General features: G+C 34.5%; 1 long non-coding RNA gene across 1 annotated transcript; it reads left to right on the top strand.

Annotated features, from left to right (window-relative positions):
- Positions 1-7,439: 7,439 nt before the first annotated feature.
- LOC148225358 (uncharacterized) lies at positions 7,440-13,875 on the top strand. Its single transcript, XR_015802753.1, has 3 exons — positions 7,440-7,543; positions 8,362-8,395; positions 10,775-13,875. It is a non-coding gene; the product is annotated as an uncharacterized LOC148225358 (long non-coding RNA).
- Positions 13,876-14,089: the final 214 nt, after the last annotated feature.

Genomic DNA, 14,089 nt, shown 5'->3' with positions numbered 1-14,089 from the left:
TGAGTTTGATTTATGAGGCTTTGATCTTGGCCCATTATTTGAGCTGTTATTCTGGCAAGAATAGAAATTTTAAGGAACATTGCTCTAGAACAGATTTTGAGGTGGAAATACTGTGAGAACATTTCTACAGTTTGTCTATCTATGCCCGCCCTACTCAGGAGCTGGAAAATCATAGTCTGGATAGTTTATGTAATGGCTGAATTATATGGGAGATGATTTTGAAATTTCCTGTTTAAGAGAAAAAAAGATAAATTAAAAAAGCAACCACATTTTCTCCTTGATTTGACTGTTTCTCTTTGCTTTCTCACCTTTGCGCACAATGAGCATGTCTTTTTGTGCCTGATTTTTTTGCAGATTTTTATGAGAAGATTCACCCTAAATTATATCCTCAGTAGTCTCAAGTAGTAAAAATGGTCCTAATAAAAATACGTCTAAATCCTACACAGTGATGTTGATAACTGATTAACTGTTTCCCTGCAAAGGCTGGCTTTCTGCTTGTTCTTTGCCTCTCAGTTCTTCTGTGAGATAACTAAAGGATGCTGAGAGCAGTACAATCACCTTCTTAACCAAGAGAGAAAAGCCCTGCATGTCCCAAGCTCACAGCTCCTCTGTAAGAACAATCCTGTCTATGGAGTTCAAGGCATCAAGGCTTGGTGAGATCCTTACCACACTCACAGCTGGCTAGAAATCCTGTGGGAAGATAAGGGAAGATGGAAAATTGAGGGGAGATTTATGGAATGGTGAGCAATTCCAACAATAACAGAACAAGTTCCCTCTTTTCCTCTGTCTTTCTGTTTCCAACCTGTGTTGTTTTGAGTACAAAGTTGTATTGTCAGGAATCTAGACCATATGGATATTTAGAATGATTTTTCTGAAGTCTCTTTTGCTTATTCCTGAAATTCAAAAATGTTTGGGCTGTTTTTTGCTAGGGGAATCACAGTTCTACTTCTGCAAAACTACATGATGACAAAATTTAGAGTAATAAGCCCAGGCTTGCTCAGGTCAGGGATGTTTGTGAGGATTAGCACTTGACCTTCACCAATATTACATCTTCTAAGAGCTAGAATCAGGCTATGTACAATTTTAGAGTGATCATCTTTGCTCTTATCTAAGTAGGAAATGAGAGGGCTGTGTAAAATATCGTGCATTCTCATGGTCAGTTTCACAAATACCATTGTAAAACACATCACGGACAATAGAGATTAATACTACTGGTTTAGATAGAATGGATATTTCTTTGTTTCCACAGACTCATACATTGTATCACTAAAGAACTTGGCTGACTTTTTTTCTTTCCAAACATTTCCAATTATATCTAAAGCATTGCAACTGATGCTGCTTACATCTCTATACAGAAATGTATCATGAGCAAATATTTCTTGCTTCCAAACATTAAAAAGGATAAAATAAAATTCGGACCAAAATGATATAAAAAAGTTATTATTGCAAAAGCAAAAACTTATAATCAGGAAATGCTGTAATTGAGGATCCTTAATAGTGGAGTGATGAAGTAAGCTCCAGAGAAAACGCACAGAAAGTTTTATAATATGGCATATAGTTTTATTATATGACATTATAGTGACATATCATCACTAATTGGCATGTGGAGAAAATTGTCTCAATTGAATAAAATATATTTTATGCTTGTTTCATACTATGAAAACAATAGAGACACTGTGTCAGTATTGCCTTACCAAGTTCATATTAACATGAAGTTTAAACCCTTATTTCTTTCACATATCCTTGCAATGAAAATAAATAAAATGCAGAATATTAAATGTTATGCCAATGTTTTTATGGAATATCTTTGAAAAATAAATTAATATAGAAAGAATAACAGATTACTTAAAAATTTCCTGACTGTTAAGTGCTAGATGCTTTTTGTGTACTGATTTCAGTAATTTTCTTCTACTTCCATGACATGAGATCTTTGGAAAGATGGTCCAGGCTCTTGGATATAGGAGGGATACAGGAGCAGTTTGAGATGTGGACAATTTTTGGAGTTAGATTTAATTTAGGCACTAAAATATTTTTCCTTTTTTCTTACTTTCTAGCTCAGTGCTTTATCACTAACTTTTCTTGCTCCTTATTGGTCAGGAAGAATTTTTTTGAAGTGGTTGTATTTTTTTTAAGTTTTTACATTTTTTCTTTCAGCAATTCTTGAAAAATATGCTGATGAACTATTCTGCTACCAGAATGTCAATTTCAGAAAGCAAGAAGGAAATCCCTTTCCTCCTCTTTTATAAATTATGATATATATCACATGTATATCACAACTTTTTTTGGTTTGTTTTCTGGGCAGGTTGATGGAGTTTCATGCAGACTGGCAGGATTTATTGACAGCAGTAGCTATGTCCTTTACAAAGAGGACAGTGCTGGGAGACATCACAGCTTCTGATCTGGGAGCTTCAAGCATATTTCCTGTTCATTCCTGCATATGATACTGTTATACATTCTTAGTATAAATTTATATTTTATTTTTTTATATTGTACAACAATAATTAAATTCTTAAATATAACATCCCAAAAAACTACTCTGAGCTATTCTTCCTAAATTCCTAACATGAAAAATCAGCCATGAATACAAAAAAATCAAAAAATATTATTTCATTGAGCTTGAAAAAGATCATTGTAAGGCAGATATGACTATGCCATTCATTTAATTTTTAATTCTGAAAAAATGACCTTTTATTTCTATCAAGTTCACATTCATCTTGTTTAGATGATCTTTTTGCAAGGACAGAATGATCATTTTGGTTAATACTATCTAAGTGTCTCAGATATCTCATAGGATACAAAAATGTGGAACTTACTGAAGGAGATATATTTTATTATTTGTGTGTGAGAGTAATAGAATTTAACCTCTCACTATATTAAAATTTCTTTATATATTTTTCTTTATCCCTTCTTATAGCCACAATCTTTATATTTTCATTTGAGCCAGCCAAAATCTGTACATCAGGTTCCAGACCTCTACCTTATGAGAGCAAACTCTGCACATGCTGTGCTATCCCATTCTTCAAAAACATACTATAGAAAAGTTTGTAAGAAAATAAGTAAATAAAGAAATAAGGATGACAATAACAAAAGTTGCAATTTCTTTAAAAAACAAGTGTCTCAGGATAGACAACATCTTATTAAGTGTTGCCTTCATTTGAAGTCATAATGGAAGTAAGCAATTCTTGCTGTCTTCTGTAATTAGCACAATCTAACCTGTAGATAAATATCTATTATCTAAGATTCTATAACTTATAGTCAGTATGCCTTATTGTATAAAATTTTACAACATAAAACGTTATGAAAACATTAAAAGCTGCAAAAGTCAATGTCAACTACTGAAAAAAATTGAGAAATAATGTGAGATCATGTCACCTCACTGTTGTCACCAGTTCACCAGTCTTTATAGTTTTTTCAATATGTTTAATATAATGTGATAATGTAAAACTGAAATGACTCAAAAGTGCTCTCTTGGGACTCATTCCAAGCCCATTTTCTTTTCCTTTTTCATCATCCAATCTTTCTGAAGCCCCTGGGACAACCACTTTAAAACAATCTGTGGTGGTGTGATTTATATTTATATATCTAATGAAGCCTATTTTAAAATAATTATTCTGATTTAATTTAAATAACTCCCTACTGCTATCCTACTAGGGATGGTCAAGGGAAATTGCTGTATATTTTACTATTAATTGTAAATCTGTGGTTGGTTAAAATACACAAAAACATGTCTTGGCAAAAAGATGAATCTTCTGCATCTATGTTCTTTTCTCGATGTATTTTGTAATTTCTTCCACCCAGTGATAAATAAGTAAATCAACTGTTTAAGTACAGTACAAAAATATACAGGATTACATTTGCATGTCATGGAAGCAGGAGACATTTGCAGTGGTAAAAACTGTATGTGAAAGGATTACAGAAGAAAATCATGCAGGAAAAATATAACACCAGCATGGGTTAGTTAGGCAAAATAATGCAGAAAATTTATTCACAGATATAAGAAAATAATTAAAAAAATTGGCTAGAGACAACCACAAAAATGGGAAAGGATAAGATTTAAAGAGTTTCTTAATCAATTTTTTTGGCTTATGGTAATGTTGCTGGCACAGTACCATGAGGTGGTTTTGGCTACCCAGGTATACCTGGGTCTTACTACCTCCCCAGATACATATGTATGAGTAAGAGCACTCCGTGTTCCACAGGTGAGTCACTGCTAGGAGGATAAAACATGAGTTCCATTAAGCATTACAAATGCTAGAAAAGACAATAGAAGGATCCAGAAGACTAAATTATTCTGAGTGAAGGAAAGATATCACAGGACATAGCATAAAACAAGCAACACTCCCTAGTCCATGCCAATGGATTTGCTGGCCTTTGGTTAAACCTCAACTATTGCTTTGCAGCTGCTTCACAATAGTTATCCCAAATTTGGCATTAAGTAATCTAATAAATAAAGCAAAAGTTTTTGTATGAAATTACAAATACTTAGCACTAGGAATGAAAGTTCTGAAAACACTTGAATAATAGTGTCTTCAGAGAGCACTTGAATTTTAGGATTAACTGTTATTATTACTCACTGAATGCCAGTAGTACACTGTCTAAGAAATTATTACTTGTAAGTGTCTTAACTAAAAATTCAATTTTACAAGCTAAATTTGGGAAAAAAAAACATATTGGGAAGGTTTAGCTTTTCAAATAAAACCTAATTACAACTTCTTAAATAAGAAGCATCAGAATGGCTTTACTTCAGAAATAAAGTGTTCTGTGGATCCATTTTTTCAATAGAGCAATTAAAGGCATGAAGCTTGGTTATTTTCTCAGTGTAATTTGGTTTATATACAATAATACATAAACATGTACCTCCATTAGATATCCTTGCTGCCCAATCAAAAAAACTCTTGAAATGTTTTGAAGACATTTTTATTGTAGAATTTTTTTTTACTGATATGGGAAAGCAGGAGAAGGACATGGCATTTGTGAACTTAAGGAGCAGGTGTGAAGTCATCATGGGATGACATTATTTGCAAAATGAACTCCGTGCAAAGGCTTTATGCACATTATTTTGGAAATTACTGCAGTGGGCATATGCATTACCAATGGAAAATTCCACCAGAAACTTCTTCATACAGAATTCCAAGTGAAGTGCTATGACAACCTGAAAAGATACAAGAATGCTGCATCATTTGGAGTAATGATAACATAGAGTGACCTTTGAAATTAAAATTATCTTTTCTGGGCCATACTCAGCTCAGAAAAGGCTGTATCAATGCTCACATAGCTCTAGGATAAGTGTGATTGTGAGCAGAGGAACATTTTTTCATTGCTTTTACACTTACTCAGGTAAACCTGAAAGGAAATGGCTGAATTCAATCCATTGGTTCCCTCCTTAAATCTTTCTGATTCAACTAGGTAGAGATGCCAAAGAGAGAATAGACATAGATCTTGGTGAATAAAAATGGTGTTTGATCTGTCAGGAATGGAAAACAAAGCAAGATGTGTTGACAGCAGCAACAAATGTGTACAGAAATACCACAGATTTTGAAATGGAAGACAGATGGGTCAGGGCAGTCATATACACACACATTACCTTGACTTAACCTCTGCCACACACGTCTTTGTAACCTTCCTCCTAAAAGCAGGGGTGTTACTAACATGGCAGCTCACTGGTCTTTAGAGAAAGTTGGTCACCTCAGCAGTCCTTTCTGCTCAAATCTTGTGAAACCAGTCCCAGAAGAAGTTTACTGCGGCAGCTAGTATAAAAGTGGTTTATTCCAAAACTTCTCTCTCAAGAAAGGGTATCAACACTAAGCCAGCAACAAACAGTGAAACATTTCTTCTAAGACTCAATATCTGCTGAACAAAAACCACACTTGTTCAGTACAGTGATAGTTTTCTTGACAGAGATTATCCTGAAGAAAGGGGACAAGAGTAATACCTCAGGTCATTAATTCCTGTAACTACTTCTTCTTGAAATCTGTTAGAAAAAAATAATAGACTTGTTAGAATGTCAGAATTTAAAGATCTACTTGACATGAGTAAAAAATTAGAGTGATTTAAATTCAAGACCCTTGAAGATTTAATAGCAATAGTAAATATAGGGTCCTAGTAATTATTATTTTTCACATCAGCAAAGCTCAGCAGAACTAGAAATCAAAGACAAATAAACAACAATAGTATGAAACACTAGGAAACAACCTAGAAAGAGAGAGGGAATAAAGAATGAATTATGGTGCATAATTGTATAAATGAATTTGAAAGGCAAGTTAAATGTAAAACTAACTTACAACTGAAGTGTAGGAAACATCCCATTAAGAGTTAACATTTGGTTTGTGTTGCTTGGAATACTATATAGAGCCCTGGGTATCACCATACCATGAAAATATTGTCAAATCAGAGGGAATGCAGAAAACAGCAGCAAAAGTAGTCAGAAAAGAAGAAGGGACTTGTGAGAAAGATTGACTCATTGGGAAGTAGAGTGTGTAATAAAGGATGCAACAAACTCCTGCATTGAAAACAATTTTTCAGCCTCTTAGACATTTAGATAGAAAAAAACTAACCTTGTATGAAAATAAACAGAGCTTCTCTGAAGGTCATTAAAGCTTTTCCTTTTTTTTCCAGCGAGGAAAAACTTTTGCACTACAGGTCAGCCATTTACATGAACATGACATTACAGCTATCAGCTGCTGCCATATGTGATCATCTCAGTCATGATCAAGCACAAGTTGAAGGTTTGCTAGTGCTTCTAGTGAAAAATTCTGTGTTTTCTTTGCTTCCTGTTTTGAAGATTTACTGAGACTTCTTTCAGCAGCCTGAGCATGTTCATGTTTTATTGTCAGACCTTGGTAAGAGGAAAAAAAGTTGGAGAAATGCCTTTTCCCTGTCCGAGGAAATTAGTTTTTACTGAAAATGTCAAAAAATATTAAAAATTTAACTTCTTCAGTAAAAGGATGTTAGTGTATCATGGTGGGAAAATGGATAATAATGGTTTCACCCTCACTGGTACTGGCATTTGGAAAAAGGAATCTCTTTCAAGTCGTACTAGCTATGCAAATGAGAGATGCATGAAAGAGAGTCATCTGAAGGCATCTGAAGCTTCCATTTGAAAAATCTGTGATGGGTCACATCCACCTACTATTGTATGGGAAACTTGATAAAGGAACACTTAAGAGAATGTGTGATCACCTGATTCTTTTGTTCTTACCAAAACGAAGCTACGGCATCTAGAAAATTACATGTTTAGATTGGTGGCTTTCTGTTTGAAAAGCACTAGGTTTCAGATTGTCTGTTTCCAAAAGGATTTCTCCATTGACATTGCATAATCATGCATACTTAGATTCTTCCTAGATAAATATATATATATTCCTTCTGACATATCTACACTATAGGTGGTAAATCAGAATTAAAAAACAAACCCTCCTACTTACTGGCCTACTGTCTTCTGCAGGTGCTGAGCAAAAGACTTTTTGTCATCCATGCATGAGATGAAGAAAGGGAATGACATTGGTTTTAACAGATGGCCTAAAGTAAGATAGGCTGAAATGCAAGGGTAAGAAAATTGAAGGTTTTCACTAACTTTCTGGGGGACATAGCTTTCTGATTTCAAATCCAGTGATAATGCTGACCAAGAAGCTGGGGGGAAAGATGTGCTTGACAGGCTTTTACATGAATCTGATGGGCTATAATATATAATATATATGGGTTATAATATATAATATGGGTTATAATATATACCCTTGAGCCAGGCTTTTTCTCTGCTGCTGTGTTGGCCAGAAGGCTCCAGCAAACACTCTTGAGGGAGTACAGTCATCAGGAGTTCTCCACATTAACAATATGCAAAGAGATTCGTGCAGTACACTTGAGGAGTACCTTTTAAGGTTTGTAGTTACTTCATGATCATGTGTAAAGTATATATGAGTCTGACAAGTCTAGACCAATTTACTGACCATTTTTCTTTAGATGTCAAACACCATGTTTATCAGATCATTCTGTTCTGACTTAGTTAATTGGCAAAATTAAAGAATAAAACATTTTCCCCTGCTAAAAAAAAAAACAATCAAAAAAACTAGGTTATCCTAACTAGACAGGGCTTTCTTTGGTTGCTTTTAGCACAACTAATGGTTCTAACACTCCATAAACTATGTGACTCAGCTCTCCCCTTCTTCCAAGACATATCCTACATACCTGCGACATTTTTTCAACTTCTTTTGTACTACATATGTTACAAAAGATAGATGTTATTTCTCTCTGTATGGAGTAGGGAATGTTAGATAAATAGACAGGGCTGAGTTACTGTAAGTGCTTCTCAACTCTAATCTCTGGTCTCCTTTGATATTTACTTAATGCTTCATAAATGTTTGTTTGCAGTTCAAGCTGACTGGGCACTTGGGTGTCACATGGAGTAAGTTAAACTATATTCTTCTCACTATTCTTCCATTTCTCCTGCATTGTGTAATTTCCAAATTTTATTAAAATGGTGAGATCTATTCTCTAGTGTATGAATATTTACCGTGATTATATATTGATGTTACTGAAAATAGATACAAGGTTGCATTATGATATTTACTTATTTTTTAAAGGATGTGAAACTGAAGCTCTGAAACTCCACCCACAATTTGCAAAATACGTGTAGGTATTACTGCTTATATCTTATATTTGACTTCCCACTGGTATGAAATTGCACTACTATAAGGTAAAATAGCCACAGCCAAGTTTTGACTGCAAAGGACCTTTATTTATCCCTGATGCCAGACTTAACTAGCCTGTCAGACTTTTATGAAAATACAATAAAATACAGCCAATTCTTGAGCAGTCATACATTTTGCCAAAGCTTTAAAAATAATTTTAAGCTCCATATAACTGAATTTTAAAATGAAAGAATGATAGACTATTAAATAAGCCAGTGATTTAAACTTAAATTATATTCTATGTTAAAAAAGCACTACTCCTCAAAATATTTTTTCATATTTTTATTCATGCAATACTAGTGAGAGCTTCTTTGTTGTCATACATGAAAAAATGTTCTAACATTTCTTGGTGTTTTACTCTTTTTTTTTTTTTTTAAGCTGAATCCATGTTCTCTAAGCATTATCTGTTGCAATATGATATTTTCAGAAAAATGCCTGCTAGAAAGTTTAGACATGGTAGTTCAGCTATAAGCTTCTGGGGACATCCACGTTGTATTATGTTTGGCTTAGAATGAGCAACTCCTGCTAGATTCAGCAAAAATAAAGCACAATGACCTCTTCAGCTGGACACTTCAGCAGCTGGTCTATAACTTAAGGGGAGTTTTGCTTTACGCTTTTTAAACGTACTGGGGATTGAATAGACAACACATAAAAATATGACAGGAAGATGATGGATTATGGGTCATAAGTCTCATTTCAGCCATACAAATAAAACATCATGCTTGTGTGTTATGATAATACATTTAATGGACAGAAATTAACAGATGTTGATTGCATTCTAGTGTGCATAGCATACCAAAAATCACAGAGGAATGTTTAAAAGATTGTAAAGAGACCATGCCATTGGATGCCTGTAAAGCAGAGTTAAAGTAGCAAAACCACAGGAAAGAGAATTTGGTAGTTGTCTGGCTTTGGTTTAATCGTTCCTCCCTGCCAAATGCAGTCATTACAGTGTAACAACAATTGTATGCTTTTTCTACCCCTTCCTAAGCAATATTTTATAGCTGTCAAAACATAAGCTTGTGGCAGACTCTTCTCAAAATAAAACTTTAAGACAAACTTAGGAAAAAAAGTATGAATGAAACTTTGTAGTTCAGTGCCATTCAGAATTCTATAAATTGTCCAATATAAAATATAAAAACACCAAGACCTGGCTTTGCTTGGTTACAAGTTGGAACAAGCTTTTACACATAATACATAGATCCATACAAAGTGAAATGCAGCTTCATACTAGAATTGCCTCTTCCTATATTCAGATGTAAAAGCTAGATTTACTTTGCTAAAATAAAGACGTATGTGTATAATATGTGTTGAAATCCACCTCAATCCACTTTCCAGTTAGGTAAAGTTTATTTTCAGGAGATTATGAATATGTCAATGTTAGCATTCTATCAGCCTTCACTGACTTTTAAAATTCTTTGTTTCTATATGGGTCTATTTTCCAGTTTTGCAACATGATTTAAAACAAAAAACATGGAAGCAACGTAGTGACTCTCCATCTCCATTAATTCTTATACCTCCTTATAATGGTAGATCAGCATGAAGAGAGTTCCTCAAAGCATTAACTGTACAAAGGCCACTAGATAGTAAATAACATTAGAGACTTATTTTCATTACCATTTTCCCAGTTTTTTTCAGGCTTTTTGCTAAAAATATGTGAAACGCAGAAATACTCAAATAATCACTTTTGATCTATACATTTAATTTTCAGATGCAAATTTTAATCTCCCAATGTCCCCAGTGAAAAAATTTGGTGGAAATCCACCGGACATGATATTGTGGTATTGATATTTATCTGAGATGGCTGCTAAAAGTTATAGGAATAGGTGAGCATTTCAAGTCTCACTGTATTTTTTGTTCCATTTTAGTTATTTCAAGTACCTTCAAGTTGTACCAATCCATTGTAAAATGATCTTTTGTAAAACTGGAAAAACTACCAATTTGTATTAAGATCTGAACAGTGGCTATGGGACTTTGTGCACATTTTTTTCATTTACAGTATTATTTTTATTAGGATCACAATATTTTTCTAGGACCTGCCAAATTATTGTCAGCATGGAGGTTCTTGGTGCTCATTTGCTTTTTCTGTACAGGTGCAGAAATCTATTCATAGAAACAAAGAGCTGCATTCAAAGCATACCAAGAGATGTGCAATAATGGGTATATCTGTGGAACACCTTGCCAAAGGAAATTGTAGGTATTGAAGGCTTACAAGATTCCTAGGACAGTCGATTAATCTCATGGAAGCAGCCTGTTGAGGATTGCTATTAGAGAGAAGTCATACTCAGCACAGGGTGTCTCCTGAGCTGCAAGTAATCAGGGCCTTGAAGTCCATTCAGATGAAACACCCTCTGTTTTTACTGTGTGAAGACAGATATTTTTGGTCATTGATGGAAAAAAGAACTTTCCTTCAGATTAACTTGTAGTATCATTTGGTACAGCAATTCTTTATGCAATTCTCTTCATTTGAAATAGACAATTTCCTCAATGCCATACTCTGCATTGAAATGATCAATTCATAGGAGAAAACTTTTTCACTTTCCAAAATTTTGTCTTCATTGTGTTAACAAGGTGATGTGTATGATTTGCTGTTCTTTAGATAATTTCCAAGCAGTGTAAGAACTTAGGAGAGGCACTGAAATGAGACATTCAGATTGATGCTTTGTGCTTCTACCCATAAAAACTTTTTCCAGATTTGTTGCTGATGCATATGCTTTGAAGTAATTATTTCACAGAAGAAAAATGTTGTAAAATAAACATTGTAATATGTAAATAAAACCTGTCTGCAAATACAATTGTGAAATTTTAATGACCTATCTATCGATTTTAGGTATTTTGTACTATGCTATAAATAGTAATTTGAAATTTGTTAGCTTTGCATGCATATCTAAGATTAAAACTATTAGATCTCTGTTTAAACCCTTTGGAATAATAAATAAAGAAGGAAAATCTATTAAATGTCATAAGCATTCAAAATCTTCCCTAGATTTTAATTCCTTATTTTGAGTCATTTTTACTATGGAAGTCAGACCCAATGACACGTGCTGTGCTCTATCTCACAGTTGACAATACAGTGCCATCAAAATCATAATTGTTAAAAAAAGAAAAAGATTAAACATCTTACTCTACAAGTAATACATAATGTCATATACCTATTACTAAGAAGGCCCATCTTCTATGACCAAAGAGAATAACCCGATTTGAACTAGAAGAACTGAATAGAATTGTTAAACAATCCTTTGCATTTTAAGCAACATTTAATTAGAAACACACTTTAACCACCAAAATGATAAAAATCCAAGAGATTAAAATTTGAGTGTCAATTATCATAAAATTCATCATTGTAATTCTTATTAAAACTCAGTGTTTAGATAGGTAATGATTTTATAATATGGCAATTTGCATAAGGAGCCCTGAGATGGCTTATTATTTCGATCCTACACAATTACAATTCTAGCTCCATACATCAGAGCTCTTAGCAATGTAAAATCACTGTGCTAATTAATAAGCCATTTACTGACTGCAGCTAGTTATGGTGGTCCTGCAGCTGACCTTACGGAAGATGAGCCATCTCTGAAGTGCCTGTGTGTAACTACAAACATAATGATGTGCCAGGAGGGAATCATTAAAAATAATTTACACAAGCCTTCATTTACAAGATCTTTTGATAGCATGCTTCCCCGGTGTTTAGATCCACAGTGCAACCCCTACCATTTGGAAAGTGCCAAGCAGGAGAGTGAACGAGGATACCTAAGTGGTTAATTAAGAGCCATTCGGACGCCACAAGAGCCTCCTGAAAAATCCCTCTGATGTCTGCTGTGTCAAATGTCTCTCACAGGCAAAACCACAAGAGGTAGCTGCCATAGCAGGCTAATTATTGGGGACCAGGAGCAGCTGAGAGTGGCCTGTCACTGCGGCTTGCTGCGAGCACCCAAGCCCAGAACGCAGCAGAGCAGCTTCTGTGTCATTGGACTTAAGAGAAACAGTAGAAATGAGCCACTGTGATAATCAAAGGTGATTGCATAAGCCATAAAATTGTGTAGTTGCAGATGAAACTGTTCACTTGTGCTGTGTGATGCATTTTGTAAGTTTTTTACACTTTACTGTTATTCCATATCCAACATGTAATTTTTTAAGACTTTCATTTTGAATGCTTATAAGAAAACAGTAACTTATAAAGGCCTTATAGGCCTGAACAAAGATTTCAAAACTGTCAAAGGTAATTTTATGACATACAAATAATTTCAAGCTACAGAGTGAGAACCAAAAGAACCACATTCAGTCACACTACAGCATGAGACTACAGAAGAAAATATGCACATACACACAAAACAGTCTTCTTATTTGAGTACAGTCAGAACAACTAACAAGACTAAGAGGATATGTCACTGCCTTCTTCACAGCAGCCAGATATGAACATCATGAAAACACGCAGCTCATGATTTATTTCTCCTTCAGCCAAGTCTCTGCAAGGTGGAGGAAGAGAGCTGCTACCTTGCGTGACATTTTATTAGTTTAGTGGCATTCAGTTGGTTTACTGACACACACAGGATTTTCCAAATAGGCGTGGAGAAAGTGTCTTTTTCCCAGCTTGCCTGTCCATTATGCAGCCAAGAGCAAGTGGATTGTACTCAGCATGCAGACACTTTCCACATCTCTCTGATACCTCATAAGTGTTTTCTGAGGTGCCTTTCACAAGTGCTGTGTGAGAAAACACCATGAGCACATTGTTTGTACGATCCTGGCTAGATTATTGCATTGTGGCTAGGTGCCAAGGCAGGGCCTGGGAGGAATTAATTTAGTAAAGGTAGAGGCAGCAATATGTGCCTGTGTTTATGTCTGTGCAGGTATTTGGGAGAGACAGAAGAACACACTCTGTGTTTGGCATCTTATCAGTGATACTGATAGGATTTATGTTTGTATGTGTGATTTTTTTGAAATACATCCCATTTTGGCAAACTTATTGTAGTAATAGGAGAATTACTACCTTCTACATGGAAACCATCACCCTTCAGGATCTCTGTGAATTTTTAATTTGAAAAGTATTAGACTTACTTTGTCTCATTTTTGAAAGAGCTATGTAAATAAATTCTCCTAAAATAGAAAATACTTACCCATTCCTTGTATAACCACATCTCTTTGCAGGAGGAAAATATAATTTTTTAAATAAAGTTACGTTTCTCAAAGGCATAAAGGAGATGGATTTCATTCTAAAACTCTCTTATCATTTTGCAGAAATGGATCGGATGGAATTCACTTCTCCTTTCTACAAATAAGATGAATTGTCCAAGGCAATAATTTGGCTTCCTTCTGTAATCAGTGGAGACAGAGAGCTTCAAAAGGGAGGTGGATTCAAGCCAGTCAAATTACACCTCTCTCATTAGACAAGACAAATCACTTTCACACCA

This window comes from Sturnus vulgaris, chromosome 1 (assembly GCF_052056855.1).
Source record: "Sturnus vulgaris isolate bStuVul1 chromosome 1, bStuVul1.hap1, whole genome shotgun sequence".
Taxonomy (NCBI): Eukaryota; Metazoa; Chordata; class Aves; order Passeriformes; family Sturnidae; genus Sturnus; species Sturnus vulgaris.
This window is presented reverse-complemented; position numbering and strand designations above follow the sequence as displayed.